We start from the raw sequence: 12,080 nt of genomic DNA on the forward strand, positions 1-12,080 counted from the left end.
TTTAAAATTATCTTAAAAATAGGATTTGGAAATAACAGCCATAATATGACCCACAAATTCTGCTGATCTCTTTTCCACATAAAGACTTGGGAAAAAATTATTCATGTTTCATAGTTTATTTATTTGCATTGCTCCATCGAAATTCCTCAAGACTCTCAGCAAAAGTATCAATAAAAGCAGTGTTCAAGGAAAATGTTTTGAAAATATCACTTCTATTCTGTTTATAAAATTAACGTTTGGCAACTGAAAATTGTATTTCTTAATTTAATATATAGTACAAGAAACAAATATAAATATACCTAGATAATCTATGTTAATTTAAATCCTATAATAATTAATATAGAAAAATACAGTGTAAGAGATCTATGCCTCAACTTACTATATTAAAATCCCTCACAGATGTCGTTGGATCAAATATAATAACAATAGTCAGTCTTCTAAGATTAAGGTATTCATTCCCGATATTTTGCCGAGATCTAACCTAAAATACAATATCATCAATACTAAACATTAAATAAATGTGTGTTGAACTAATTACTTAATGAGGAGTCAAAATGATCATTTTGTTTTAATTTACCAGAGTTTACCACATAGTTTGAAATTGTAGACATAATCATAGCTATCTCTAAATTATCTATCATTATATGGATGATGCGATGGCATTCTCTCCTCTCCACTCCAAGCTCTCTCTGCAGGTTTCCTTAAGTTTGCTGCAATTATGGAATCCATTTTTATTTTCCATTTTGTTACTTGCAACCTCCATGACTTTGCCAGTCAAAATTTCCTTTGTTTCACTGGATTATAATAACACAAACACAATAGACTTACTGGACATCACCGCTGTGCCCAGTGCTACTGGCTACTCTGAGGTTTGGGCATGATGTCAGCACTAATCTATTGGGAGAAGTAGAACATACACACATAAAGAGCAAGACTATAATGAATTATTCGATAAGGGAAAATAGGTGTTACAGAACCAAATTCTTTGGTAGCTTAAAAAAGGGCCATGGAATGGAATCTATAGAAATTCATAGATGGAGAAACAGGGAAACTAACACTTATTGAGCAGCTGTTTTCATCAGGGATGCCAAGGGATTTTACATATAGTATTTTATTTATTACTCACATCGAATTGTTGAGATATTCATTTTCATAATTTTATAAGATATGCAGCACAGCAGGGTTTCCAAACTTGCTTAGGGTATGTATTAATTGTAGGTCCCTGAGTAGACATCCTTATTTAAGTTGGCACTATGTCCATCCTAGGCAGGTGGGATCTGGATGCGCACTATGGCACCAAGGGAACATTGTACGCAGGTGCATTGAACACAAGATGGTGGTGGCAATCACCTAGAGCAGAGTATCTAGGATGGATGCCACCAACTTGGAAATAGCAGGTCTGGAGACATTCAAACTCTTATCTCTGACATTTCTTTATGGTGCTTTCTTAGGATTTCCATCTCTCAGCTTCCTTTGCCCACCTGTTCTTGCATGCTGTCTAATGTATCCATTAGAGCCCTTGTCATACTAATCACTGCTGTTTTAATTCTAACATCCCTACCACATCTGGTTCTATGTCTATGAACTATGCCTATAAATTGGCTCTATGTATATCTGAGCCTATGCCTCTGGACTGCAGACTTCACAAGTGTTTCTCAGATTTTTAACTTTTCTCTTAGGTGGGGCAAGATGGTTAGAGTGGGCTGGAGTTGGGTATTTCTTTACCCCAGGTCAGTTAGGCTTTGATAATGCCCCAGAAGGATAGGTTCTGGTTACATGCAAACTCTTTAACATAGCCTATATGGTCTTGCATAATCAGGCATGACCCTTCTAGCTTCATGTGGGCCTCTCACGCCTTTGCTCATCACCACACTCTGGCCACAGTGGTCTTCTGAGCTCCTCTGAGCCAGCAGGCCATGTCTGGCTGGCCCTTATAGTCTATTGGGTCTCATCTGAAATATTGCCTCCTCAGGGAGGTCTTCTCAACTATTGGAAAGTGGTCCTGAAACCCCTTCTCTCCAACTCTATTATTCTGTTTCAGTGATGCATGTTCTTTTTCAATACTGTAATCCTAAATTTTATATTGATTTAATTGTCTCCTTGTTTACTATCAGTTTCTTGGATATGATGGAGCACCATGAAGGCATTAACCGTGTAAGTTTTATTCATCACATTTTAACCACAGCCAAGGACTATACTGGCACATGAATGTTGGGCAATAGATAACTGTTAAATGAATGAATGAATAAGTGAGTGAATGAATGATTTTTCTTTTTAAAATTTTAGACTTAGCATGGCTCAATAGCTGCAGGAATGTCTACTGCTCTTGCTTAATGTCTGTTGCTAAATAAATGGTGAATTTGTGACAAGTCTATTTAAGAGTGGCAGGTGTTCATTATTTAAGAAGGCAACAACATATGGCTGTTGATAAAACAATAACTGTAACATGCTGAGAAATTATAATATAAGAAAACAAAGTATTTTGAAAGTTAGATGTTGCTGAAATCTTTATTAACGGAGCAAGTAGTCAAGTTACCATTGCTCTTCACAAACATCACCAACCCTAAGTCTTGGAGTTTTGAAAGAGACAAACAAACATGCAAAAAGTGTTTGTTGTTGTGTCTTCTGCAGGATCTGACACTTTAATAAAGGGTCATGTGTTTTTCTTCACTTAGGGTTCCAGATTCAGATTAAACCTGTCTTCTTCTTTTGCAGATTCTTTTAAATCTGTACTTTCTTAGGGCCTGTGATTTTTGCATTAAGTAGCAGATTGAATGTCAGGGTCACCACCGTCACTAACAACTACCCCCAAAAAATACGTGTAGATAAAGGGCTCTCAGGAGAAAAATATGTGTGGCAACAGCACTTGTACCAGCAATTTTTAGATATTCCTTCCATTCCCTATTTTCCAAATGGGAAAGTAAAGTAAAATAGCTTTGTAATTAAAAACTAGTAATAAAGCCAGCATGATCTTTGAGCTTACTTATTGAGAAAATGAGACACCTTAAGGCCAATTTCTTCACTATTAAAGCTTATAATAGTGTTGAATAAAAAGAGTAGACTATACATATTGCTCTCCTGATGGCACTTAACCGTCAGCTGATTTTCAATACCATATTGTAATATTTAGTGAGAAATTATTGTCAGGCACTATGCCAAGTGCTTTACACAATATTATCTCATTTAATCCTCATAAAATTCATGTTAGGTGATTATTATCATTATCCCCATTTTACAATAAAAAGATTAAGCAAGATAAGTGAAAAGATTACACTGTCCTAATGTTCACTTCAACTTTGAGATTTCCATTTCATGATATAATCGAAACCATTCCCTTATACACTTAGTCAACATTATCAAGCATATACTATATGCCAAACTCTGTCCTAGTCATTAGAAATACATAGGTGTGTAAAGAAGTTTCAGTCCTCAAGTACCTACATCTAGTGGGAAAGACAGTTGTGTGAACAGGCAACCCTAATCAATAAGATAATATGTGCTAAGACAATAAGAGGCAAGTTCAAGATTCTAAAACACAGGAGTGGAGCTCCTAAACAAGACATGGGCAGAAAGGATATATCAGAGAAAGTGTCTTGGAGATGGTGACACCTGATCTAAATCTCAACTTTTACTGGGTGGCTCACTAACTGGGAAACGATGATTGAGAGCATTTAATATGGAAGAGTTTGAACACAGGCCCGGGGCAAGAAACATCATAAGATATGAAGAATGGTGTGAGAAAAAGAGTGAAAAGACATGAGATGAAGAAACAGAGAGAATTAAAGGATGAATAAAATGTCATATTTATGTTATAAAAGTATGACTTGAGCATATATACTGAATAATTTGAGAAAGACAAGACTGGATAGGCTGGAATGCTTGTTGGAAGGCTGCTGATACATCATAGGCAAGAGAGAAAAAGGGCCTTAATTGGGGTAGTTGTAGCAGAGATGCAGTGAAAAGGGAAGATTTGTGAAATATTTAGGAAATAAAACTTGCAAATTGACTTTTAATGAAAATTAGATATTTTATGTTAAAAATAAATCTCAGAATGTTAGCTTGAAATATTGGGGGAATGAATCCTGGTGCCCCCTGTCTCTGGTGGGAATAGAAAAAACAAGAAGAGAAGCAGATCTAGAAAGAGATGAACTCGGTTTCAGAAAGGCCAAATGGAAGTGACTGTGGGACATTGGGGTGAAATACTCACTGTAGTGCTATCCTTAAAATTTGTAGAGAGATTGAGCTGGACAAAGATCTGAGGATCTTTCACATCTTTTTAGTGATGGGTGAAACTAAAAGGTATGATGACATATCTCGAGAGTGGAAAGAAGAGAACTTTACACACAAAATAAGATCAGAATTTTAAAAGACAGAAGCAACGGAAGGATTATGTGGGCAGTGAGCCTGGGAGAAAGGGACATTTTGGGGATGGGACAGGGAAGAGGAGCACACATAACCCACAGAGGTCAATTTTCTGCTCTCAAAGAGATTCTATTCTAGCAGATGAAAACAGTTAATAAACAAGATTTAGATGATAAGTGCTGTGGATAAAAAGAAAAGAGAGAAAATAGTAGATGAAAAGTTGCTGCTTTATATGGTGAGGTCCAAGTAGACCTCACTGAGAATGTGACATTTGAGCAAAGACCTGTGGGAAACTTGCAGCATCCAAGGAAGAACTTTCTAAGAAGAAGGCATGGCCAGTGCCAAGGCCGTGAGGTAGAGTTTGCCTGGAGAATTTAAAGACCAGCAGTGAGAACTGTGTGGCTGCAATGGTGTGACTTCAGGAGGGATTGGTAGAAGTGAGGTCAGAGTGATTCAAGCTGGATCTTATAGAGCCTGTGGGCTTCATGCTGTTTGATTGTATTAATTTTTCCTCCATTTTCACCCCATCATAGCCCACTCTTAACATGAGTCTCTTTGTCTCCATCAAAAAAATTTGGGGGCCTAGTTCATGGTCTACTTTCTTCCCCATCTTTTGAACATTAGTTCTGGCTTTTTTTCCAACACCCATGTAGATAAAGCATCCAATGATGCAGCCTCAGGTGACTTTTACCTCTTCTCCAATCCACCGCTCTCAACATGGACCACATCATCACTTGGAAACTGCCTCATTAGACGTATATTTCTGTTTAATAAAGCGCCTTTTTTGTTTCACCACCACTGGAGCTATTGTTGGTATGTTGATATGTTGGTATTTTGGCCACCGATGCCACCATTTTCTCTCATTCCATCTGTTCCCCTAGATCTTTTGCCCATTGATCTTTTATTTCTCTCTTTTTTTTTTTTTTTTGGTCTTGTTTCTCTTCCTTTCAACTGCCATTCCAAGTGGTTAATGATGGCCTTCAATCTAAAGAGAGAGGCCATTTTGCTTTTCATAGTTATTTTCATTTTTAAAAAGTTAACTTATTTTTGAGTATTCAACACACGTACAACATCAAAATTCAAAAGGTTAAAACAAAAGGTATGTAGTGAAAAGTCAATCTTCTATGGACCCATGTCTTCAATACCCAGTTCCCCTTTTAGAAGGCAGTCATTGTTTCAAATTTCTTATATATCTGTATAGATATGTATAAAGTATAATTAAAAACATTTGTGCATGTGCCTATAAATACAACTTGTAAATGTGTGTGTGTGTGTGTGTGTGTGTGTGTGTGTGTGTGCATACACACATTTGGTAGAACCTTAACACTACCTTGCATAGTATTTTTCACTTCACATGCTTTCCCCTAATGAATAGTTGTGCATTGCAGGTGTGAGCTGTGGGGACTTGTGATGGAGTGGTAGTGTTGTCACAGGCAGCTGATCAGACTTAGCTCCGGTCCATAGTTCTATAGTCTAGGAAAGTCCAAAACTTATTCCTGCCTCTAATTGGTGTATCTCCAGTACCATGAACAGTGACTGGCAATACTAGATATTCAGTAAATATTTGCCAAATGAGTGATACTAGCTTTTACATAGAGTAAATGAGTCATAGTCTCAAATCAGATTATTTCCCTAAATGTGTGCATTTAAATATAAAGTGCTTTGAATGTCTCACAGATCAGTTTTTTTCTGATTTACCAACTATTTGATGAGCATTTTCCAGGTGCTAAGCACTGCCTGGCACAGCAGATGGAAAAATGATCATACAATGTTCCTGCTTTTCTAGAAGTTCACCATCTGGAGGAGGATATGAAGATAGCAAAATACTCATTACAACCCAAGGCACAACAAAGTAAGGACAACCAAAGTGCTATAGGAATCCAGAAAAATAACTGGCTCACCTTATTGGTTTCCAAGGTCATGGTAAATAAACAGTTCATTGCAGGGTGAGTGTGATCCCCATGGGCACCGAGATTGGATCATGATCAACAGCGTGAAAGATGGAGATTAATGTGCTCTGTTCTAGCACAGTATACATGTTGGCTCAAGTCAAACTCTTGAGGTTCTATCATTATTTGTTTCACAGATGAGGTAATGGAGACTCAGAGAAGTGACATAACTCACTCAAGGTCACCAAGTTCATGGCAACACTGGCTTTGGAACCCAGACGGTATGCCTCCAGAGCTCCTGCTACACTTTATTGTCCTTCTCGTTTGTAATCTGAAGAGGGACCATGAGTAGTTGAGCGTGGCTGGAACAAAGTTTGGGTAGAGGCACATGGTGAAAGATGACTCTGGAAAGAGTAGCTGGAGCAAAGCTATAGGGGATCCTGAGCACTTTGCTATTGGGTTAGAATTTCACTCTGTGCAGTGGAGAGCTATTTTGGGGTTTTAGAAAATGACATAATTTGTCTTGTGTTTCAAAATGATAGCTGACAGTAGTGTGAAGGAGAAGGAGGAGGGAGATGATGAGCATGTAAATTTGGCCAAAAGAAATGGAAAAGAGGAACAGGGTTGAGAGATATTTCAGAGGCATAATTGGCAGAACTAGATGATGCTACAACAGTTTGAGACCTAAGTGGTCTGTTAAATGAGATACAGTACATTTAGGAGGAGATAAATAGAATTATTGGAACTATTTAACTTTTTATATTCCCTAGAGTCAAATTATCCTTATAATCCAGTCATAAGGACAAGCATTTCATGTTTAAGTAGCTTCTTGAGCAGATATGGAAATTAAATATTCCTCCTTCCAGCCTTACAGAGATTGTACCACCTACTGGTGAACTCAATTTATCAAGTCAATTAAAATATCTGTAGTAAAAGGTGTACATATGTTTCCCTGAAATAGCTTTAATGGGACTTGGAGTTTTTATGGAAATCTGTACCTGAGTCTAGGATTATAAATTAAATTTTTTATCTATCGAGTTTTCTTTTTTACATTTGTCACCTAGAAGGGGGGGAGGGGAACCCACTACGTCCAGAATAAAGTATTTTTAATTTCAATTTATGTTAAAATATTTACTATTCTGGATACAGATCACTTTTCCCTGGATTCTTCAAATCTCAACTTTCCTAACTGAGACCAAGCATCCATCTATACTTAACCGTAAAGGGTGGACAGAACTAGTGGGGTGGACACTGCCCTGGAAGGCAAACGACAGCTTCTCACCTGCTCCTGCAGCAAGAACACCTGAAGACATCACCACATCCCACTGAACCTGCTTCCTCGATACTCTCTAATGTTCATTCATTTTCTCATTCTATCATATAGTCAAGAAATACAGGCAGTGAAGACCTGCGGGCCTCTGATCTGGGTTGTTCCGGGGCTCGGTACCGTGGTCCCGGGTCGGGGAGATGAGGTGTAGGCAGCCCTGAAGGGGTTGGTCCCAGAGGCTGGGTTTGCTCGGGCTTCAGAAGAGGCTTGCCTCCAGTGTCCTCCGCTGTGGCAAACAGAATGTTTAGTTGGACCCCGGTGAGACCAATGAAATCGTCAAGGCCAATTCCCAGCAGCAGATTCGGAAGCTGATCAAAAATGGGCTGTAACTGCCCAGGCTCGATGCGGGTAAAACACCTTGGCCTGCAGGAAGGGCAGGCACGTGGATGCGTGGGCACAGAGAAGCGAAAGGATACTGTCTGAGAAGGCAACCTGGATGAGCAGGATGAGAATTCTTCGTGGACTGCGCAGAAGATACTGTGAATCTAAGATTCACCGCCACATGTATCACAGCCTGTACCTGAAAGTGAAGGGTAACATGCTCAAAACCAAGCGGATTTTTTTGGAACACATCCACAAGCTGAAGGCAGATAAGGTATGCTAGAGGCTTCCGGCTGACCAGGTGAGGCCCGCAGATCTAAGAGGAAGGAAGCACGCAAGCGCGGCGAAATGCGGCTCCAGGCCCAGAAGGAGGAAGTCATCAAGACTCTGTCCAAGCAGATAGAGACCAAGAAATAAAGCTCCATCTCTCTCACCTGTACATAGTAGCCTCGGCAATTACGTACATGGATCATTCAGTAAAATAACCTCATCTGTATATTAGAAGTATACATTGAGTGTCCACCACATGCAAATATTGGAGAGATATAGAGTTGAATTAGCCATTTCCAGTTCTCAAGGAGTTTTCTGTTTAAGTATTGCAAGCTAAACAATTGCAATTTTAAAAATTAATATAGTATTAGAAAACCACATCGATATCTCAAAGAAATGATCTATATTTTGAACCCAAAGTAACCAATCCACTTACACATAGGTAAAAATATCGACATTTGTTCCCTAGATATTAATTTTCTTTTTAGGATTTATAAAATGGATATACTCAAGAAACTGAGAAAGAAAAAAAAAAGAAGAAACAAAGAGAAGAAGAGAGAAAGAAAGAAAGAAAGAAAGAAAGAAAGAAAGAAAGAAAGAAAGAAAGAAAGAAAGAAAGAAAGAAAGAAAGAAAGAAAGAAAGAAAGAGAGGTTCAGACGAGATCAGTCCCTTTTTCTCCTCGACATCATTGTACCATGTTTGTAAAAAGAGGTCGGAATCCAAGAAAGTAATGGAGAACTACCAGGAGACTCCCAGTTCTCCAACCCTCGCTTTTACATTACAAAATGAATTATCTGTGAACAGGTGTAACTAGGCAGCCTCTATAACTTTAGAAATAAGTGTGCTTCTGACCACCATGCCCTCTTACCCACTGTCTGCACACACCGAGAAAAGGCAGGCCTCCTGTGGGGTGTGCAAGATGTTTTCTAGGGAGCAAAGCAGAAAAGTTGCATTGAGGCACGTTTGGACAGCCTGTCTCACAGGTATTCATTTTCACTGGCAAGGCACTATTTCTAGAAGAAGTGCGTCTGGGGTCCTGCTGCCAAGCACAGGGTGACAGTGAGAAGCCTGGTTTCTTGTAACAGGAGAGTCCTCTCAGTCCTCTCTGGGACCACAGCTGTCAGCACAGCTCAAACAGAAGTACCTCTCCCTCTGAGCTCCAGACAACCTGTCTGCCTGTAATGTGGTCCCTGGACCAGCAGCCTCAGTCTTACTGGGACATGTGCTATAAATGCAAATTCTCTGGCCCCACCTCAGACCTACTGACACAGAAACTCTGGGGTTAGAGATGAGCAATTTGTCTCACAGCAAGCCCTCTGAGTGCTTCTGAGTGCATCTCAAGTCTGAGAATCACTGCTTACATTTTGGTCTTTGTTTATTTCTAAAAATCTACCTAGGGGAGAATCGCCCAGGAGGCTCATTGAACAGGCAGTCTGACTCTTCACTAGATCTTAAAAATTCAGATCTGTAGGGCTAAAGCCAGGGGATCTATATGTTAAACGAGTGATTTTTTTTTTTTTTTTTCACAGAGAACTATTTCCCTGAAGCTTTGCTTTCTTCCCATCATCTATTAGTTAATCAATTTCAGCAGAAGTTTCTATTGGGTTAGATTTATTACTTCAATAAGGTGATAATCAGAGATATTCTAATGTTTAGCAGGCAATTAAAGACCTCTCTAACCTAAAAGAATAATGTGGGACTAACAATGGAAATTTACATCCTGCTATAAGCAGTAAAGGGTGTTCTAGGCTAGGATGAGGGTTCTTCCTCAAATTAAAAGGCATCGCGGGCCTCCTGTCTGACATTATGAGAGTGACAAGGGACAAAGTGGATGTTGTATTGGCTATTATGTCTTTAGAATTTAGCTTTTAAAAAAACAGGAGGCCCGCAGGTAAAGTTCAACCTGTAGATATATGTGGGTTTTTTTTTTTTTTTTTACCATTACAATATAAATAGGAAACTACTATTTAAAATTCAGCCAAAATTTCTTGAACCATCAGAACCTCTGGCACATTGGGCATATATTCCTACATGATGACAATCAACTAGATCTGAGTAGTTGCGGCTCCCATTCACCAGTTACCACCACTTCTTAGCGCTTCCCATAACCCCCCACCCTCACCCAGGCCCACTTTACTTTCTTATATTGAATTCCTGTTCTCTGTGGGCATTCGAGTTTGTGACTCTGCTTTACATGGATTCATCACCATCACCTCAGAGAGAATCATCTGATGGAAGAAGAGGGGTCTCGTAAGGGCCAAAAGAAGGGAACTAGAACACCAGTATCCCAGTTAATCCAGTTCTCTCTAAATCACTTAAAACAATAACTATGCTGTTGCTATAATCTGACCCTGTCAATTAGGCATGTGTTCGTGTAGAGTTTTGTAATCATTGGAGTTTTAGTGTGTTTTTCTTTTCTCCTCAGCCAGGTCAGGAGGATTTGCTCATCTTTCATTCCATGGAGGGGCCCTGACATACTGACTTTCTTTCTTGAATTCTGCTTAGCATTTTAATGCATTTTGCCAGGTTGCAATATTTTTTTCCAAAAAATTAAATAAGTATTTTATTAGGAACATTTTTTATGTTTTAAAATTGAATCACAATATTCACTGCATCTGCTATTCATTTGATTATGAGAATGGCCATTTTGAACCAAGCATGTAATAAGACAAAACAAATTATAACAGGTCCACTTAATAGCATTTCTCCACATACCTATCAGAAATATTATACTGTTTGTAGTATTATTGTACTTTGCATAATGCATTAATAAGTGACCTTATAAATTTATGTTATCTGTTCCCACTACAAATAATTTCACCTACCAAATATTTCTGGAAGCCCCTAAGTACATGAATTAAACAAGTAGCATCTGCCATTTCCCCTCTTTTCCTGCTCTAGTACCTTTTTATTGCTATATATTTATTTCATTAGAGATCTGGAAGTGAGGGAATTTAAATTCATGAGCTCGAATGGCAACTCTGAAGTAGAAGTTAAGGAATAAGTCTTGCTCATGATGGAGTAGGTAGGTTGAAAGATATCACACCTCTTTGCCACTGGTGACTTAAAATTCTGTGTTCATGTAACCAGTATTTCCCCAATGCTCCTTCAAGGGGTCTCCTTTTGCTAAAACAGAAGAATGCTATAGAGCAAGAGGAGTACAGAGACCTGAAACCATCCTCACTCATGCAGGTCACCATCAACTTTCAACGGGACCCACCTATTCCACCGTCTTCATCAACAGGACTTTACTATTCCAGGAAACTCTGGCCGACTAAGTAAGATTAAAGTTGAGGATAATTTCTCCAAAATCTCATTTCACCTAATATCACATTGTCCAGCTTTTCAAGAGATAGCATCCAATGACTATTTATTCTCTTGGAAACCTTACCATAAAACCCTTGCCTGCTGTGCCCACCAATTTTATTTTATTTCTGTCAGCTGCGTTGAGGTATAATTAACAAATAAAGTTATAAGATATTTAAAGTATACAATGAGGTTTGATACATGTATGAATTGTGAAAAGATTCCCCATCAAGCTAATTGACACATCCATCACCTCACATATTCTCCCTCCTCCATTTTTTGGTGAGAATATTTAAGTTCTACTCTTTAAGCAAATTTCAATTAGACAATACGGTATTATCATCTATAGTCACCATATTATACAGTAGATCCTCAGGCATTATTCATCTGAACTTTGTACCCTTTTAACAATCTCTCCCAATTTTTCCTACCCCTCAGCCCTTGGCAACTACTTTTCTATTCTGTTTCTGAGTTCCAATTTTTTTTTGCTGTTGTTGTTAGATTCCACATATAAGTGGCATCATGCAATATTTGTCTTTCTCTGTCTGGCTTATTTTATTTAACTTATGACTTCAAGGTTCATCGATTTTTCACAAATGGCAGG

General features: G+C 38.5%; 1 pseudogene; it reads left to right on the forward strand.

The window, feature by feature from the left end:
• LOC105289513 overlaps positions 1-8,316 on the forward strand; it is a 13,927-nt pseudogene extending 5,611 nt beyond the window's left edge.
• Positions 8,317-12,080: the final 3,764 nt, after the last annotated feature.

This window comes from Pteropus vampyrus, unplaced genomic scaffold (genome assembly GCF_000151845.1).
Source record: "Pteropus vampyrus isolate Shadow unplaced genomic scaffold, Pvam_2.0 Scaffold24, whole genome shotgun sequence".
Taxonomy (NCBI): domain Eukaryota; kingdom Metazoa; phylum Chordata; class Mammalia; order Chiroptera; family Pteropodidae; genus Pteropus; species Pteropus vampyrus.